The following is a 21,539-nucleotide window of genomic DNA, read 5'->3' as shown; positions in this document are numbered from 1 at the left end:
GTCGCCAGAAACTGTAACAAGCCCGCGGGGGACCTCGCTACAGCTCGGACTCGACTTTTTCGTGGTCACGGTTCTAAGTCTGAACCAAAAAGTCCAAATCCGGCAAATCGTTTTGAGAAACTGATTTTTTGAAAGAAGTGCCAAACATGGACTACTTTGCCAGATACAGAGTCGCCGCCTAAATATTTTATTTGGGAAATTTAGGAAACCCTGACTCGGTGCCAAAAGGCCACGTGTCCGTCATCACCAAAGTTGCCTCGGCTCGGGAACTTGGGTACGATTGGGGAAGGTCACTTCGTGAGCACCCCCGCTCGCCCGGTCATAGACCGGCCTCTGCTAACCATGATATCAATTTTTGAAAACTTTGTGAGTTCTTGTTCCGGTTTATTAGCCTAGGTTACTATGTGATGCTCACAGCATATAAATATAGACCGGGTCGCCCGAATTGGAACAAAACATTTCATGTTTGCCTTTTTTTGAAAATGGTTTGCTACCCGCAGGTAGGCTTTAAACATTTGGTGATTTATTCCAATTCAGATAACCCAACCTTCACCCACAGGCATTCAGGCAGTTATATCAGATAAGCACATAGCCTCATGGTAAGCATGCTATTCATGGCAGTCACTCACACTCATGCAAGGATGCTAAAGCATAAAACTTACCGAGTACTCCAAGCCAAAATAGAAACTATATTAGAAATCATGCATGATCCTAAGTATACAGAAATGCCTAATGCAACATATGCAAAATGCAGCTATAGTAGGCTCGGCTATTCTAAGATGGTATATGGAATGCCACAACTAGCATGTATTCAATTTGGAATTGAAAATACAATGCAGTTAGTATGATGCGCCAAGCCCGGTGCATGCAATACAGATGAATGATGCAAACATGCTGTCATACTGTATGCTAATTTAAACATGCCCTAATCTAACCATCAAAAGCGGATAAATAAAAGGGAAGAAAGACGTGGGGTTGGAAGACATACATCACACTCACCCACACTTATTACAGTTGTGCCCTCGCGCAGAGGGTCCGAATAAATATACAGTCCGAATATTACAGTCCCGAATAAAAGAATATTACAGATTTCTAATTAATGAATAAACTAAGAAAGCAAATAAAACTGGCGTGCAAGCCAGGGACTGTCTTGCTTCTGATGGATGATGCATGTCCGGGTTGTCTTGCGTGGAAATCCACCGGAATGCCCCAATTAGCCTCTGTTTACACCTGTTCTTGAAATGCGCGCCGAGCCTCAAAAAGTTGTTGATTCCTCATTTTACTGCAACAGAGAGCAGAAAAGGGGCATAGCAATGTATTTGCACAGATATATGCATGTCTCGAACCTCGTGCCACCAATCACGCATACCGAGGCATGATGGCCGAGGAGTCGAAATGCACAACTCAATATAGGATGAATGCACATGAAATTTCGGCTAAAACCTAACTCCATCATGGATAATCCGGAGTGTCGGTGACTGGGGAATTGAAACACATTCCGTCACTCGGAGTACGAAATGTACCTCGTTTCCCGTGCCCGGGCTAACTCCTATTCCGGACATGATGCAATATGCAGATATGCATGAAATGCAACTAAGATGCAGTCTAGCATGCACAATGCTATGGAAATGACATGCCTCGAAATACGTGCACACGGGCGCGCAAACCGAGAAAATGACAGAATGCGATCTAAGATACAACCTAGTATGCACTATGCTATGAAAATGAGATGCCTCGAAATGCGTGCATGCGGGCACGCAAGCCGAAGGGATAATAAATGCAATAGAAATGAGGTGCCTTGAAATACGTGCACACGGACACGCAAACCGAGGCGATGATATGTGTCTCGAAATGCGTGCACGCGGGCACGCAGACCGAGGCGATGATATGTGTCTCGAAATGCGTGCACGCGGGCACGCAGACCGAGGCGATGATATGTGTCTCGAAATGCGTGCACGCGGGCACGCAAACCGAGGCGATGATAAATGCAATGCAAATGACATGGAAATGACAAATGGGCTGATACTAACATGAGTGAGCCTCAGCCACATTCACACAGGATGCCGGTCGGATAAAAATGAGGTGCCTCGAAATGCGTGCCACACGGGCACGCAAACCGAGGCAATGACGGAATGCGACGAAATGACATGGAAATGACAAATGGGCTTATACCAACATGAGTGAGCCTCAGCCACACTCACACAGGATGCCGGTCGGATAAAAATGAGGTGCCTCGAAATGCGTGCCACACGGGCACACAAACCGAGGCGATGATAAAATACAATGGAATGACAAATGGGCTTATACCAACATGAGTGAGCCTCAGCCACACTCACATCGGATGCCGGCGGATAAAAATGAGGTGCCTCGAAATGCGTGCCACACGGGCACGCAAACCGAGGCAATGACGGAATGCGACGAAATGACAAAAATGATATGCAAGCAAGCCAATGGAATTTCAGCAACAAAATATGGGGAAAAACAGTCCCGAAATGAAGCGAAATGACACGAAATGCAAGGAAATGTCCCGAAATGCAACATTAGGCACCCGAAATGGCCTATAGCTATGCTAAAAATGCACAATATGGACATACAATGCAAAGACAGAAGCTATACAGTCCCAAAATAAACACTTTTCCAGTTTATAGCATGGCCAAACAGTAAGTATAGATATGGCAAAAATAGCATACAAGAATAGGGGCCAAGATAGGGGTAATGAAGCAAGTGGTATAAGCTAAACCCAAACGGAAAAATTTCCTTCTACAACACTGAAGATGGACCAAAAATATGAACATTTACAGTATATGGCAACCTCAAAATCAGTATATAAATATGCTAAAAATGTGATGCAAAATGAGGCTCAAAAGGTGCTAAAACATGAAGTATACCAAATAATCACCAAACAGAAAACAAGTGTGAATGAAACATGAACTATAGGCCAAAACAAGGCCACTTTAAGTTCGGACCAAGGTCCAAAAACAGAAGCAAAGAGGGCTACCAATTTATGCAAAAATGGGGCCAAATAAGGAATTAAACTACAAGTGACACATGGAGACACCAAAAAATGTTGAGCCCTTCTCCAATGTTGAAGAGGGGCTCAAAATAAGCCTTATATCAGTTTACAACATGCTCGAAAATAAATTGCTCATGGGTCAAAAATAGCATGCAAAACTATGACATTCAAGAGGGTCAATGAAGCAAGTGTATTATGGAGGGCTCAAACAGGGTTGAGCCCTTAATGAGAAGTGAAGATGAGCCCAAAAGATGGCCCTTTTCAGTTAGGGCCGGAGCTTGAAACCAAAAAGAAGTGGGGCTTAGAAATAGATCAAGAAAAAGGGTCAAAAGGGTAAAAGTGTAACTTACCCTTGAAGATCAATTCTTTTGTTGCTTCTTGGATGGATTTGCAGCTTCTTTAGCCTTCAAGAACCCTTCCTTGTTGCTGGAAATGAGATGGTGGTGGTAGAGCTTGGTGGTGTAGAAGGAATGAAGGTTAGGGACTTAGGGTTTTTTGAAGAATTGAGAAGGAAGAAGATGGAGATGGCTATGGAGACTTGAAGGAGATTTTTTCTAACTCTAACAAAGGAGGCCACCAGCTGGTTATAAGGATCAAAAAGGGGGTGTAAAGGTGGGGGAGAAGGAGGGTAAAACTCCCCCACAAAATATCCCCCGGATACAGAAAATATCTGGGGGATATTGTCCCACAGCTGGAAAGTGCACAGTGCAAGGAACACGGCCGGCCCATCACTTTTGCTGGAGGTGGCCGGCCGGCCACACCCCCTAGCCGGCCGGCTAGGGGTCAAAAGGGTCAATGACCTTTTCTGGCCGGCCAGATATTGGAGAGGTACCCCTATGTGTGTACAACACAACCATGTGGTTAGAATTCCAAGAAAGTGGGTCCAAGGGGTTCAACATTGGCTCGGAAAGAGGGGGTCAAAAGGGTCAAGTTGAATTACTGGCCGGCCATGAACTTTTAGTGGCCTCTGAGGTGTGTAGATCAAAGATATGTGGTTGAAAGTTCGAGAAAAAAGGTCCAAGGGGTTCAACATTAGCCCGGAAGAAAGGGGTCAAAAGGGTCAGGTGACCTTAATGGCCGGCCACCAACTTTTAGTGGCCTCTCAGGTGTGTAGATCACAGATATGTGGTTGAAAGTTGGCAACACTAGCTCCAAGGTATTCAACATTAGCCCGGAAGTTGGAAAAACGGGCGCCGGGAGGCTCCGGAGGAGAGATATCTGGCTGCTGCAACATTTACTAGCCTCCCACCCTTCAGTGACCTCTCCAGTGATAAAACAGAGGTACCTGCCAAAAATGAACAAAAACCGTTGCAAAACGAACGTTACGGGGCCAAAACACGCAGTTCGAGGTCCCGAAAATGGGCTGTTAAGCATCAAAAGTGGTGTTCGGCCACGAAGTGGGTTTCTCAGCCCCCAGTGTCCCTTGAAAGGGATGAAATAAGATGTATGCCAAAAATCAGAGCAATAGGAGATGGTTAAGCGGTCCCGAACCGAGGCACACGGCCTGACGGCTCCGAAAACCGGGAACCGGACTCCGAAATGGGCAAAATGGCCTACGGACATTGAGAGATGGCCTACGGGACCTCTCCCTCCCCTCAGGAAAAGAAACAGAGAAAACCGAGTCTGGTTCGCAAACCGAGACAAGGCACAGAAAAGGCTTCGGAAGTCCGGAGGCAGGGCTCGCAGCCGCGACTCTGAGACTTCTGAACAAGCACAACATGCAATATCACCGAGTGCTCAACTGGTGATGTCTGAGTCTTAAGGTCGGTCAAAAATGGCGTGTCTACACTGATGCATCGCATGCAAAAATGTAATTAGAATAGGCTCGGTTAACCTACATATGGCATAAGAGATGCAACCAATTGATTCATGTATTCAATTTGGAATTTTAAAATACGAATGCAGTTAGCATGATGTACCGAGCCTAATGCATGCATAGCATAAGGTATGCTAATTTCAAAAATGTCCTAATCTACCATCATAAACAGGTAAATAAAAGGGAAGAAAGAAGTGGGGATTGGAAGACATACACACACTCACCCACACTTATTACATCATTGCCCTCACTCGGAGGGTCCAAATAAATATTACAGTCCCAAATAATAAACAAATAAAATTATTACAAAATTTCTAATTAATTAAAAGAAAGGATGCAAAGGAAAGAAGAGGGTGGCCGTAGCCTCTGCCTCGAGATGCGCGAATGATGCGTGCTCGAAACCCGGCTCGCCTGAAAAACCCGTACCATATCCCGGCCACCTCTGTTTACACTGCCCTGTCTTTCTGAAAATCGCCAAAACCTTAGGACAGGTTCCTTGAATGTTGTAGAGTACCACCGGCTTAACAGAATTCCCACCGGCAGTCCAGGATTTCCATCGGCACTGTTTTGATTTATCGGCCATTCAAAGATTGCCGGCCGGCACTGAATTCTGCCGGTCGGCAGAAACTGCCTGCAAAAGACAGTTTTGACAGCAAACAGAGAACAGACAGTGCATGGCATGGGGTTTTCAGGCACATGTGAGCATGGTCATGCTTCCTATCATGCTTTGAACTCAAGGAAGTATGACCTTCGATCCTCGAGCCATCAATGGTGCATGATAGCCCAAGGGATCAAATTTGCCACTTAATATAAAGATGCATGCAACATACAAATGAGATCCAAAGCCTTATCATGTTGAAGTCAAAGGCCCCGGCGACCGAGAGTTAAGGCGTGTTTCATCACTTGTAGTATGAACACTCCTTAATACTCACACTTGGTTTGACACCCCAAACCAAGCAATGCAATGCATGTTATGCAAACATGGTTGAAATGCAACATGATGCCAATTGTTCAAGTTATGGCAAATGTTATGGAACTATCATGACAAATATGCAATGCTAAGCATGCAAGGTGTAAATGTGGTGCAAACATGGACCAATTTGTCATAAAGTTAGCATGGGACTACACATTAATGAAACAATCATGCAACAAACATGAGACAAGCATGCAAGAGGGCCTTAAATGGTAAAGGGGCAGACCTTCACCCACCTCAAAACAGTGGCAAAAAGTGTCCAAAAAGTGGACCAATGCTCATGCCAACAAGCAAACGAAAGGTCCTAAGGTTAAGGCACAAAAAGAGGCATCTTACTCCCACCAACGTGACCACTCATGGCATGATCAAGACAAGTAAAAACAGAATTTTTCCAGGCAAAATAGGACTCCAAACCCTCCTAATATGGCAGCTAAGATGGCCCCCAAAGAGGTGTATGCACCAAGGCTCAAATGTAGGCATAAAAGGGCATGCCCTCAAGGCACAAAAGGGACGATGAATGCAAGCATGCTAGCATGATTAGGGGACGGAAATCACATGGCAACCAACTTCAACTCATCAAAGTAGACCAACTAAGACATGCTTGTGACTCATATACTTGAGGGCTCACAAGCCAAAATGCATAGCAACCATATCAAACATGTCAAGCATGACCAAATGAATAACCAACAGACTTTAAGCATGGAAAAATAGTGCTAACATCTTCATGGAACCAAGCCAACACATGCAAGAATTAAGGCCCAAACACAAGACACGATTCTAGGCCAAATGGGGGAGTATGAAGCAAGTATACTAAGCATGCAAAAGGCCATAGATCCGGCCAAAAACAGAGATCCCATATGATCCAAAAACACCCAAAAAGTTCTAAAATAAGGCAAAAGAACAAGCAAGCATGCATGTTACCCTTTTGGGCCAAAACTCAAGGAAACAAGCCAATGAGGGGAGAGGGGTGTCCCTCCCCTATGCAAGGCTTCAAACCATCTTCTTTACCACCAAAAATACACTGATTTTCAGTAGTGAATAGATCAAAACACTGAAGTAAACAAAGCCTTACCAAAGAGGCAACAAAAGGGGCCAAACAAGGCCTAATAGGGTGAGTTTGCACTCAAAACACAAAACAATCTTAATGAAAGTTCTAAAGCATGAAAATATAAGCCTTTTTTATGTTATACACAAAAGCTAAATCAACAAGCAAGATAGGTAAAAGACTATTGCAAGTTTGGGGAATATAAAGCAAGATGCTCACCCTTGAAGAACCTTTGAAGAACAAATGGTCCAGCCCTCTTCTTTTGATCAAAATCAGTCCAAAAACTCAAGAATCAACCCCCCAAGTCCCTCAATCTCGGAGCTAGGTGTAATAGTGTGTGTAATGGTGCAAAACTAAGGTAAAAACACACTTTTGGGCCAAAAATCACACACAAAGGAGGAGAGAGAGGGAGATATAGAGATAGGATGTATCTATATCTCTAAGCTCTGGTTTTTGGTTCCAAGTTTCTAACCTAGATCAAAGAGGAGAGCCCTCCTCTTATAAGACTCCCTCTTGCAAAGCTTATACAACAAGCTTGGTTAGAGGGAGATCCCTCCATACACGTGTGTGGAGGGAGGCAGAGTTGGTGCCAGCTATCACAGCTGGCACAAAATATCTCCATAAAGTGGATGAACAGTGGTCGGCTGTCCAAAAATGTCATTTCGACAAAAAAAGGTGCCGACCGGCAACAAACTATGCTGACCGGAAATAAAGTATGCCGACCGGCAACAAATAGTGCCGATGGCAGCAAAAGACCAGCCGGTGGCCTCTAGCCACTGCCGGTGGTGTGTGGGGATGCCTCACAAGGCATTCTCTGCCTCTCCAAGGCAGAACACAAGTGTTTGGTGTGAAACCAGACACTAAACGGTCAAGTTCGGAGATCCTGAGGCAGGGCGCGCGAGCCGAGACCTCCGGGAACTCCAAACGAACACAAACATGGATAATCACCGAGTGTTCCAAGCGGTGACGTCCAAGTCTTGAGGACGGTCAAAAATGGGGTGTCTACAGTTGCCCCTCTTTGACAGAACTCGACAGTCATAACAATGACGGGAGTGAATGTCAAAGCCCAGAGACGACCCATTTTTTACGAGGCCGAAGACTCAGACAAACATGCAAGACAAACAAGATATGCGCCCGAAGGCTGGGGCAAAATGCAAGACAATGCACAGAGCCGGTCATAACTTATGATCATGCAAAGAAAGCTGTAACGAAGTACACATGCGACAATTTTAAGCTAGCATATACCAAACTACACTACAATGCAGAAAGGATGTAAGAGAATTATGTAATTCTCAATACGTCTCACTCGGAGGATACAATACCTGTGCGGCTCGTCTGGTTACACCAGCCTCAAATGAACCGTACATGTAATATCGTGCCTGCAAAGAAGACAAACTTAACAGGTACAATATTGTTAGGAACATACATAATAGCATATTCGGAATGCGTGACAACACAAAGCAAGTGGGAAGCATAACAATGCCGTAAAGGTACAGTTGCGTAAGTGGAACATGCGGTCTACGCAGGCAGTGAAATTGACAAGTGTGGGGTCTACGCAAGCAAAACATGCGGTCTACGCAGGTAATGAATTTGAACAATAATGCGGTCCACGCAAGCAATACATGCGGTCTACGCAGGTAATGAAATTGAACAATAATGCGGTCTATGCAAGCAATACATGCGGTCTACGCAGGTAATGAAATTAGTATGCGGTCTACGCAGTCAAAACATGCGGTCTACGCAGGTAATGAAATTAATATGCGGTCTACGCAATCAAAACATGCGGTCTACGCAGGTAATGAAATTAATATGCGGTCTACGCAATCAAAACATGCGGTCTACGCAGGTAATGAAATTAATATGCGGTCTACGCAGTCAAAACATGCGGTCTACGCAGGTAATGAAATTAATATGCGGTCTACGCATTCAAAACATGCGGTCTACTCAGGTAATGAAATTAATATGCGGTCTACGCAGTCAAAACATGCGGTCTACGCAGGTAATGAAATTAATATGCGGTCTACGCAATCAAAACATGCGGTCTACGCAGTCAAAACATGCGGTCTACGCAGGTAAGGAAATTAATATGCGGTCTACGCAGTCAAAACATGCGGTCTACGCAGGTAACGAAATTAATATGCGGTCTACGCAATCAAAACATGCGGTCTACGCAGGTAATGAAATTAATATGCGGTCTACGCAAGTAAAACATGCGGTCTACGCAGGTAATGAAATTAATATGCGGTCTACGCAGTCAAAACATGCGGTCTACGCAGGTAATGAAATTAATATGCGGTCTACGCAGTCAAAACATGCGGTCTACGCAGGTAATGAAATTAATATGCAGTCTACGCAAGTAAAACATGCGGTCTACGCTGGTAATGAAATTAATATGCGGTCTACGCAAGTAAAGAAATGTACTGTTACACAGCATAATTGAAACAATGTGTGGAATTCTCAAGGCATGAAAAGGATACGGGGCGGGACATTCTTCGCACGCATCGAGCATTGCTCGCAGAAGTTGTGGCCTGAGGTCAACTCGAAGGTTCACGTTTCAAAGGTGTGCTTTCCCGCTTTGTGAAGGCGTCCAACGACGTGGTTGACCCGAACAGAGGTGCGGAAGGTGCGTTAACCGCAAGGAGAGTTTCACTGGTATCAATTCTGATACTTTGCTACCTCGTCACTCTATGCTTTACTTTCCTTTTTACTGATAGTTTAAGCACATTGCACTGCTTCGGGCAGGTTTTATTTTTTTTTCTCAAGATTACACATTTTGCAAAACACGTGATGGGAATGAAACAATCCATTTTGTTCAAAAGACGTTGTATTTGTAAACTTCCTATGCATCGCATCGCAAGGTATCACACCACAATGTGAACGAAATTGAACTCATTTTGGAAATTTGCATCGTAATAATCAGGTAGTGAACCGACTTACAACTCGATAAGCAAAACAAAGGCATGATATAACCAAACATGTGTGAGTACAACTCGATAAATAAATCAAAAACTCAAAGAGAGTGAAATACAACTCGATAAGCAAATGTTCAAAAACTCGACAAGCAGACAGGCGTGACTCCGCCAGAAGTCGATCACCGGGGGAGGGATCGGAGGTGGTGGAGTTCCCCAATCCTTAGCATAAACAGTTGAGGGAACCAGGAGGAAGCCCATCGGCCAGGGTCAGACACCACCGGCTGCAAGGAATGGCTACCAGCCATGAAATTTCTTGGTCGGCAAACTATTATGGCCGGTCGGCAAAAAGTTTGGCCGGCCGGCACTAAATGAGGGGATCACCAGAATGTTGACACCTGTCCCCCCCACTCAACCTTATCTCCTACAAAAGATCCCAACTTCGTAGCTTTTCTCATTTTCACACTGATTTGCTCCAATGGAAGAGTTTCTTGCTCAAAATCTCACAGCTTGGATTGCTAGCTTGGATGGCTCGGAAAAAGTGAATTTCCGGGGTTTTGGCATAAATGCACTATTCACTCTGGGTCGCACCCCATTGCACCTCCCGTTTCTTCATGTCGCGGCAAGGTTTTGGAATCCGGTGACGCATGTCTTTAGCTTCGCCGGGCAAGAGATATGTCCTACCTTTGAAGATTTCCGAGCCTTAATGGAGTCCGAGCGCGACGAGGAGCTTCTGCCCTAACTTAATTTTGGCCATGCCCAATCCTTAGGGCGAATGTGTGGACTCAGCATGCGTGACGCTCGGTCTCTAATTTGTGACGGGATGTTGGACATTCCGAGTTTGGCCAATCGATTTTCTGATGCTGGTGATCGCAACAACCATTACTGGCAAGGCTTCCGGCGACATGCCCTCTGCTTGTGCATGGTATCCCATTTTCTATTCGTCTCAGGCTCTGGAGGGGCTAGTTTCTGGTTGATTGAGGTTGCCCAAGGCTTGAGGGAGGGCAAGAGCTGTATTGCCATGACTTTGGCCGAGACGTTAATGGGCTTAGACGCCTTTTATCGTCATGAGACAACTAGATTAGCGGGGAGTCCACTACTACTACAGGTAATGTTTCCCACCCAATCTCGCATTTATGTATTGCTCACATCACTCGACCCTCAAGCTCGGTCTTTTCTCACAAAACCCCAATTCTCACTTTTCTCTCATCGTACATCTCTCTATTCTTTACTCTCTCATTTTTCATCCCTTCCCAGGTATGGTTGATGGACAAACTGCAGGTTGTGGACTCTTGCCCAGCATATTCAGCTCGCGGCTACTTCTTCCGGCACCGTCTAGTCAATGCCTTGGATGAGGGATGGTGGTTCGCTTGGATGTGCCATTTGTCCGCAGACCGTATTGCTTGGCGGTGTCCTTGGCTGAACCTTCCGGCAATGAGTTACAATATGCCCCGGCAGACTGGGATTCAATTGGTAGGTCTCACTCACTGTGTATTCTATTTCCCATTTCGGATTCGACGCCAATTTGGCCATGATCAGACCTGCCCGCCAGAGGGGATAGAGTATCCTGCTGCATTCCCAGCCCGAGGCGCACAGCTTGCTTGGCAGGCCACCGCGTGGAGGATGAGAGAACTCCTGGTCCCCGCCCTTACTTTCAGTTGCACTTTGTCTGACGAGTGCGTGGATTGGCTCAACGAAGAAGCACAGATTGGGCCCAGCTTGGCATCAGAGGCTTCGACCAGCTCTGGGAGGGGGCGCAGGAACACCTGACTTGACTATGCCCCAGATTTATTGCTTTATTAGTACTTTCAAGTTTTCTTTATGAATGTAATAAAAAGCAACTTCAATTATATGCAAGAGCAGGAGAACTCTGTTTTGAAATCAATGAAATTGAAAGTTGTGGTACTGAAAATTTTCCATTTTTGGTCCAAAAATGGTCAAAGTTGTAAAAAGATTATTTGAATGAAATCGGCTTTATTAAAACTTCTCAAAAACATTTTTGATGTGGATCAGAACTGGACACGCCTGAGATCTGCCACTGAGATGCACAACCCCAGATCCCTGCAACTGGAAAGTTGCCCCTAGTCTGAAGAGCGCCGCAGCACTGCACAACAACGGAAAGTTGCCCCTAGTCTGAGTGGCATTGCACTGGAGATTCCAACGGATGCTGATAGACAAAGATGACTGAGATGATCAAATGGACAAAGTTGATCGGGGAAGTGTTATGGCTGAACTTCAGGGTGAAGCTGCCTACGTATCCCAAACATGGGAATCAAGCCTCACGTAGTTCTGGCTTAGGTTCGCTCGAGTATTTTCACTCTCCTTTTGCGCTCTAACTTTTGCCAAAGCCGCCCTTTGCGGGTTTTCAGCCTTGCGAGCTCAGTTTTTATATTTTCTAATTTTTTGTGCTCTGACTTTTGCCTAGGTCGCCCTTTCGGGTTTTCGGCCTAGCGAGCCTCTCAAGGGTAGTATTTCTTCAACTTGTCCATGTTGATCGATTGGGAGAATTCCAAGCCATCTAAGTCCATCAGAACCACAGCTCCACCTGACTAGATAGTTTTGATGATGTAGGGACCAGTCCAATTGGGTCTGAACTTGCCCCTTGGGTCGTGGATGGGAGTTCGGTTGTCCTTGAGTACCAAATCCCCTTCCTTTAGATTTCTGGACTTAACCTTCTTGTTAAAAGCCCGAGCAATTCTGCGCTGATAACTCTGAACGTGATACAGTGCTTTCAGCCTTCTCTCGTCAAAGAGCATGAGTTCCTCGAACCTGCTCTGTTGCCAATCTGCCTCAGCTATCTGACACTCAGCCAATACCCGTAAAGACGGAACTTCAATTTCGATAGGTAGAACGGCCTCCATTCCATAAACTAACGAATACGGAGTCGCTCCGGTAGAAGTTCTAATTGAAGTCCTGTAGCCCCACAGAGCAAACGGCAACTTATCTGGCCAATCCCGGTAGGTTTCCACCATCTTCCGCAGTATGTGTTTGATGTTCTTGTTGGCGGCCTCAACTGCTCCATTGGTTTGCGGCTGGTATGTAGATGACTTATGAAAAGCCACGTTATACTTCTCCAACAAGTCAACCACTTCTTTCTTAAAGTGGGATCCATTATCCGAAATAATTTCGTTTGGCACCCCGTAGCGACAAATGATGTTGTTTCTGATGAACTTTGCGACGTGCGACGCCTTCAACACCGCGTATGATTGGGCCTCGACCCACTTTGTGAAATAATCTATCGCTACCAGGATATACTCATGTCCATTTGACCCTTTCGGGGTAACAGCCCCGATCACATCAATTCCCCAAACGGAAAATGGCCACGGGGACGTCATGTTGTACGGCTTGGATGGTGGGATGTTCATACGGTTTGCATGGATCTGGCATTTGTGGCATCGCCGAACAAAGCCGATACAATCCTCCTCCATGGTTGACCAGTAGTAGCCCTGTCTGAGGATCTTTCTGGCCAGCATTACTCGATTCATGTGTGCACCGCACTCCCCTCCATGGATGGCCTCCATCAGGCGCTTCGACTGTTCAGCTTCTACACAGAGCTTATGCATTCCCAGATGACCCCTTTTGTATAGCTTACCCCCGCAGATGATGAACTGAACAGCCATTCTTCTGATTGCCCTCTTATCCTTGGCATTTGCCCCTAGTGGATATGTCTCCTTTTCCAAGAAGTTCCAAATATCGTAATACCAGGGGTTGTCGTCTTGGGCTTCATCTATGGCGGAAATTGACTTGTATGCTGGCGCAAAGTTTTGATCAATGATGACTAGACGCATCCGGACTCCGGACGGGATGTCTATCATGGAAGATAGAGTTGCTAGTGAATCTGTGAACTTGTTGTTCTCTCTTACGAGGTGGGTGAAATTTAGCTTTTCAAACCGAGGAATTAACAAATCCAAGGTTTGGTGGTAAATTATCATCCTTTCCTCCTTGACTTTCCAGTCTCCTTTTGCTTGAGACACAACAAGGTTCGAGTGCCCAATGACGTCCAACCGTCTTGCCCCTAGTTCTAGGGCTGCTTCCAGGCTAGCAATACATGCCTCATACTCTGCTTCATTGTTCGAGACCTTGAATCGGAGCTTGAACGCTAAAGGGATACGGGAATCGTCAGGTGCTATCAGCAACACCCCTATCCCATACCCATACTGGTTTGACGCCCCGTCAAAGTACATCGTCCAAGTTTCATCTTCGATGTGCAGAATGGCTTCATCTGGGAATAGGTACTCAACCGCCTCATCCCCCTCAACCGGGTGGTCAGCAAGGAACTCTACTACCGCTCTTCCTTTCACTGACTTGCGTGTTACATACTTCAAGTCGAATTCAGAAAGCAATAGCAGCCAACGAGCTAGCCTACCCGTAAGTGCTGGTTTCTCGAAAAGATATTTGATGGGATCCAAACGTGAAACCAACATTACAGAGTGAGCTAACAGGTAGTGCCGCAGCTTCCTGGTAGCCCATACTAAGGCCAAACAAGCCTTCTCCAGCGGTGTATAGCGGGTCTCGTAATCCAGCATCTTCTTGCTCAGATAGTAAATGGCCCTTTCTACTCTGTCCTCTGACTCTTGCGCGAGCATGCAGCCCACGGTAGTCTCAGTTACCGAAAGATACAATATCAACGGTCTCCCCGGCTCTGGTGGTGACAACACGGGCGGGTTCTGTAGATACTCTTTGATCTGTTCAAAAGCTACTTGACATCGGCCGTCCCATTGGAACTTCTTTCCTTTCTTCAGGAGACCAAAAAGTGGTTCACAAGTCAGGGTTAATTTAGAGATAAACCGTCTAATGAATTGCACTTTACCTAGAAAGCCTCGCACCTCCTTTTCAGTCCTCGGTGGTGGCATTTCTAAGATGGCCTTGATTTTGGAAGGGTCGACCTCGATGCCCCTTTGTGTAATCAAAAACCCTAGCATCTTCCCTGCTGTAACACCAAAAGTACACTTCTGGGGATTCAACCGCAGCCGAAACTCTCTGATCCTTTGGAAGAATTTTTGTAAGGCGGTGTAGTGGCCCTCTCTTTCTTTGGACTTGACAATCATGTCTTCCACGTACACCTCGACCTCTTTATGGATCATGTCATGGAAGATCGTGGTTGCTGCCCGTTGATAAGTAGCTCCAGCGTTCTTCAACCCAAATGGCATCACTCTATAACAATATGTACCCCACGGGGTAGTGAATGCAGTCTTCTCCCGGTCTTCGGGTGCCATTACTATCTGATTATAGCCTGAAAAGCCATCCATAAACGAAAGCAAGGCGTGTCCCGTCGTGAAATCTACCAATTCATCAATGTGCGGCAAGGGAAAGTCGTCCTTTGGACTGGCCCTGTTCAAATCTCTGAAGTCTACACAGACCCGAATTCTGCCGTCCTTCTTCGGCACCGGAACAATGTTGGCCAACCAAGTCGGGTATTCGGATACCAGCAGGAAGCCTGCATCAATTTGCTTGGTGACCTCTTCCTTGATTTTAATGGCCCAATCAGGGCGGATCCTTCTGAGCTTCTGCTTGACAGGTCGGGCCTCGGGATCAAGAGGGATCCGGTGCTGTACAATCTCAGGATCGATTCCAGGCATGTCTTCGTAGGACCACGCGAAAACATCTTTGAAATCTTTTAATAAAGCGACTAAGCGCTCGCGTTCCTCAGAAGACAACGTGGACCCGATGTGGACCAGCCGCGGGTCCTTCTCAGTACCAACATTCACAGTAGTGATTTCATCCATTAAGGGTTTAACAAATCTTTCCTGCTCTTGATCAATTAACCGTTGCAAAACCGGAGGAATTTCTTCCTCATCGTTTTCATCAAAATTTTGAAAATCCTGATTTAAGCAATAAATCAAAGGCACAGAAAAATACTCCGAAATCACATCCACGTCGTTCTCATTAAATACTTCCGAGCCGTCGGATTCCTCTGTTACAACAGACTCAAAAGAAAATGAAAATGACGACCTAGACAGGACTGTGGCATTCGGGTTATCACCCCCAGGAATACCGGACTCAGACTCAGTTGAGCTGGAACCTGATTCCGATGCACAAGATTCGGTGGAATCAGATTCCGGCTCACTACCTGACCCGGTGCTGCTAGATAAAAAGCCTTCTTCATATTGCCAGATGAGAGAAGGTGCGATGGACGCATCCAAAATAGCTGATGGTAGGCCCGCAGCCGCTTCATTCCCAATCACACATACCGAGGAGCTATCCCCCAAGCACCTCTGTTCGATCGGAGGATCTGAAAGCAGACACGCCAGCGCTGCCCCCATTTCATTTTCAACGTCCTCAGACTGCACTTCCTTACTTTGCTCAGCCTCAGCCAATAGATCTGCCTGCCCTTCGGCGATGTCATCCTCAGGTAACTGTAAATCAAAGAAGATCTCAAACCCCGGTACGCGCTTCTTCTCCGCGTTGAGCCACGGCTCTGGGAAGCCACAGAACGGAAAGTCCTCCCCCTCCCGGACGAAGCGTCCGTTTAGGGTCCCCCGAATGGGCTGGTGCATTAAGTCAAAGGGCTTCCCCATCTGTTTCGCTCTGGCCCTTCCGGCCATTTCCTTTCCTTTCCTTATCCAATCCTCTTTGGTGGGTAGGTAGCCCAAACCAAAGGTATGAGGGTTATGCGGCACTTCGGCCGATGCTGCGACACCTTTCCGGCCTCTCTTGCCCAATCCCATCCCGGGGATGTACTGGAGTTTGTTCATGAGATAGACTGCTTGGGCACTGACATATACCCCTTCATTAGCTGCTATGATGTTCTGTACGACCCGAGCCTCAGCCAAGGTAAAACCTGATATGAACACATCTTCCATACCGTGTTCAATTTCTAGAACAGGCGTGGATACTTCTGGCGGCGGATGAATTGATGAATTTCCGAAGACAATGGCTACTCCCTTCCCATAGGGGTATTTCACCACTTGATGTAGGGTAGAGGAGACTGCCTTTACCTGATGCAGCCACGGCCGCCCCAAAAGCAGGTTGAACGTTGCAGGAACCTCCAAGACATGGAAATCTATCTCGTGCTGTCCCGGCCCAACCTTTGTTTGAATCTTAACTGTCCCCATTACTTCCCGGCTTGTGTTGTCATACGCTCGAATCACTTGGGCCGTTGGCACAAAATCCGCGACTTTCAAACCGATCACATAAGCTGTCTTTGCCGGGCAAACGTTGATGGCGGACCCCGTGTCAACAAGCACCACGGGTATCCATTTACCTCTGCACTCCACAGAGATGTAGAGTGGCTTGTTATGGTTCGCACCCTCGGGTGGCAGTTCTTTGTCAGAAAAACTCAATGCTGGGGAACTTCCTCCCGAAAAGACTAAGCCTACCAGCTGTTCGGGCGTGCTGTCTATGGAAAGCTTGGCTTTGTCCATGGCTGAAAGGACAGCCTGCCTATGTACTCGAGAAGCCATAAGTAGTCCCCAGATGGAGATGTCTGCTTGTATCTTTTTCAATTGTCTCAATACGGCCTCGTCTTCGAGTTGCTTTTCCTTTTGCTTCTCTGCTTCCTTATCTTTTCCAGACGCCTCCGGTTGATCTAGGTGTGGAGGCTTGAAATACCTTCCACTCCTAGTCATGTGATCGACTTTGCCGATATACCAGGTATCATCTGGTTGGTTATCTTCCCAATCCTCGTCCGTGTGGGAAAGACATAGATCGTCGTCTTCCCACCACATACCATCTGCAGCTGACAGGCATCTGTCTGGTTCTAGCACAACTGTCCTGATACTCGCAGTACCTTTTATCCCTATGCTCGCAGCATTCTCCATTTCTGTACTTGTGGCAGTTTCAACCCCCACGTGGCCTTTTACCTTCCTGATCCTCTCAGAATCTTCGAATCTTTCCTGTTCTGACTGTGTCAATGCAGTGGATTGTTCAATGATCCCTGTACTCAAAATGCTCCATTCCCGAGCGAAACTCTCGACACTGGCGCTCTCCGGCAATGTATTCTGCTTTTCAACCACCCCGGCTGTTGTTGACATTCCTGCCCCTGCCGGGCCTCGTTCTGACTGAAACTCTCCTACCACATCTGGCTGATCGTCCAACCATCCCGTGGCCTCCGCCGATTCTTCATAATTGAACCAGTTGACGGCTGAGTCTTCTGGATCTTGGTTATCGTAAAATTGGAACTTGGCAAGATCCTCTTCCATGGCTGCCAAATCATCCGTTCCCCGTCCTGGACTGTCCCCTCAGATTACATACAGCTCTCCCCCGGCTGGAAATTCGACATCTGTTCTATTCTGGCCTACTGGTGAAATGTAGTCACTTGGACTGTAAGTGTTCCCAACATCACTCCCAGATTCCGCAGACTCTGGCCCGACAATCTCTTTCCTGTTCTCGATGGTCACCACCACTGGCTTGGGTTGGGTTATAGAGACGTCCATCATGCACAAATCGGTGCAATCAGGGAGGAAAACTTTCGGCTTAGGCAGGTAGGAGGGTGTGATATAGATACTAGGATCGTAGGATGCGACCCCAGTGTGGATGAAATTGATTCTTTTGGGTGGTGGAACTTGGTTATGTGTGGGGAGAGGATTTGTAGTAACATTGGGTTTCTCAGGGGGTAAAATCACCCCATTGTCAATGAGATCTTGAATCTCATGACGCAACCGAAAGCACAGGTCGGTGTCGTGACTGTGCTGCTGGTGGAACGCACAATACTTGGCCGGATTGTAGGCGGCGGGTAGTCTTTCGGGTAAGGGCCGCGGCTCTAGGGGCTTCAGATGCCCTTTTCTGATCAAAACCCCCAAAGCTTTGGACAGGGGCATATAAAGCGGAGCGAAGGTTCTGGTATTTCTGGGAGGGTATTTGGCTGTTTGTGGGTTGCTTCCGGACGCACCGAAGAATGGTGTGGCTACCGTAGTTCTTGCGGAAGGGTTGGTGGTGACCATACTCACTTCGGAGGTTCTGGTAGTTGTAGCGCCACTCGGGCCTGCAGTAGTATTTCGATTGAAAGTTCTGCGGGGTTGCTCCCGGTCGTTATCAATCAAGCCTTGTTTTAAGGCATCCTCGATCTGCACCCCCATTTTGTGCAGATCAGCAAAAGTAGGGAAGGGGACTACAATCATCTTTTGCATTAGCTTCGGCTGGAGATTGCACACAATCATCCAAATCTGGTCTTTGTCCGTGGGTCTTAAGGTCATCATCGAAGCCTTAGCCCGCCATCTGGTTACAAATTCTGAGAAACTCTCCTTGGTTTCTTGTCTCGTTGTCTCGAGATCCCGGGTCGTTATTTCGATTTGTGTGTTATACGAATACTGCAGGATGAAGGCCTCAGCCATCTCGTCCCAACTTTTCTTGACGTCATCCTCCAATTTTGCATACCATGCTGCCGCTACACCCGACAGGGTCCGGCCAAACAAAGACAGCTTCTGCAATCTGGTGAGGCCCGTTGGCCTTAGGACGTCTGAAAATAGTCGCAGGTGTACCATGGGATCCTCGGATCCATCAAAACGATCAATTTGTGGCATCTTAAACCGATCTGGCAGCGTCACGGCTGTGTCGGTGTATCCGTCTCCAATGTCCGGAATGGACTTCGCACCTTGAGATTTCTTGAACAGCTTTTCAAGCTTGTGCATTTTTAATGCCATGGGGTCTACCTCGGACTCAAAGGGAGAATCCGATAGATTGATAGGGGTGGGTGCCTTGGATTGTTGAGGCGGAATCGGGGGTGGAGCCGGCCCTGTTGGGATGTCTGTATCTTCTTGGACATTCCGGGCGTTCGGCGTCTCTTCGGGTATTGGAACCCTTAATGGAGAAGGGACTTGCTGTGAAGGTGACGCCCCAGTTTGCTGTTGCAATCTCCCGATTAACTCTGCTTGCTCACTCATAACTGTGGCTTGTTGCCTGGCGAATTCTGCCTGTCGGACAGCATCCTGCTGCATCATTTTCATGCTTTCCTGAAGTTGGCGCACCATCTCTTCTAAATTAGCCATGCTGCTCTGTTTTGACTGAGTTGTCGGTGTATGTTCCCTTTCTGCGGGTGAAACAGGATCCTGATCCCTACTGTACACAGGTGGGGTAGATGAAGCCCTCTGTACTGACTGTTGAACCGATGTTCTCTGCCTAGTTGCCTTCTGTTTAGTAACCGGGGGTAGAGAATGGTACACCGGTTGTCCTTCTATCAGATCCTCAGATCGATGGAGCCGACGACCTCTGGTCCAGAGTGCTTGGGGAATGTCTACTGGGTTGGAAGCAATGATGCTAAACTACCTAGCAAAAAGATAAATAAAGCAATAAATAAACCAAACAACCGGACAGCACAACGGCATAAAATAAACATATAATACACAGTTGGATATTCATAATACATAGTCGGTAAGCCGAACACACTGTTCCTTGATACTGATCACTGTTCCCCAAAATCTCTGTTCCCAACACTGAACCCTGATACCCGCAGATAACTGATTCTCTTAAACTGATACTGATACCCTCAGGCCTAATACTCAATCTTGCAGACTGATATGTACGTTCCTGTAGAGCAACACTCTAAAAGCACATAGCAAGTAAAGAGAGCCAAAACACCCCTATGTTGGGGTAGGGTTTCCCTGTCCTATTTTGTCAGGAGCTAGGGTTTTACTACGCACACAGCGGTTTCAAACAACCTATATCGGGTAGGCAACCTGTCCTAGCTTGGAATGGTCATTATGGATTCCGAATATGCACTAGGTTGACTGGTCGAAAGGGGTGCCCCGGTAAACCGGGGTTTGTGTTCCCATGCTATCAGAGCCCATAACCGGTCAGCCTTATGGTCATGCCTTGACAAGACAAGCCTCCGGCAAACCGTTTAGGAATGGCAGATGGCAAACACTGTGTTCCTAGGCGCACCAATGCAAATGCAATGCAAAGAGACACATAGATGAAGTCAAAATGGGATATCACGAGTTCGAGTCAAGCTCTCTAATAATCCCCAGCAGAGTCGCCAGAAACTGTAGACGTCCCCCGAAGGCCCCGGGAGGGTGAGTCCCGTTCTGTCCATTTGGGGTTAATACAGCTCGGACTCTCAAGTTGTCACGGTTCTTAATCTTGAACCAAAGAGTCCAAATCTGGCAAATCATTTTGAGAAAACAGATGTTTTGAAAAGAGAAATGCCAAGCATGGACTACTTTGCCAGATACAGAGTCGCCACCTAAATATTTTATTTTGGGGGAATTTAGGAAACCCTGACTCGGTGCCGAAGGCCACATGTCCGTCATCACCGGAGTTGTCTCGGCTCGGGAGCTAGGGTACGATTGGGGAAGGTCAGCTATGAGCAACCCCTCTCGCCCGGTTCGAAGACCGGCCTCTACTAATTATGATATCCGTTTTTGAAAACTTTATGTGTTCTTATTCCAATTATTATCCTAGAATTACTATGTTATGCGTACGGCAAACAAGTATAGACTAGATTGCCTAATTTGGAAATAAACATTGCATATCCATTTGTTTTGGAAAGCGTTTTGGAATTTGCTACTCGCAAGTAGGCTAAAACACGGATTTTAATGAGTTTTTCCAATTCAAACAATCCACCCTTCACCCACAGGCATTCAAACAGTTTATCTCATATAAGCACTTAGCCACATGGCAAGCATACTGTCATGGCAACACTCACACGCATGTGGGATGCTAAAGCATAACTACTTACATTGTACTCCGTGCCAAAACAGTAAACTAGTTAGCAAATATGCATGTCCTAGTTCACGTTAGAATGACTAATGCATCGCATGGAAAAATGTAATTAGAATAGGCTCGGTTAACCTATATATGGCATAAGAGATGCAACCAATTGATTCATGTATTCAATTTGGAATTTT

The sequence above is a fragment of the Camellia sinensis genome, chromosome 12 (genome assembly GCF_055761805.1).
Source record: "Camellia sinensis isolate YWXY chromosome 12, ASM5576180v1, whole genome shotgun sequence".
In the NCBI taxonomy this organism is placed as follows: Eukaryota; Viridiplantae; Streptophyta; class Magnoliopsida; order Ericales; family Theaceae; genus Camellia; species Camellia sinensis.
This window is presented reverse-complemented; position numbering follows the sequence as displayed.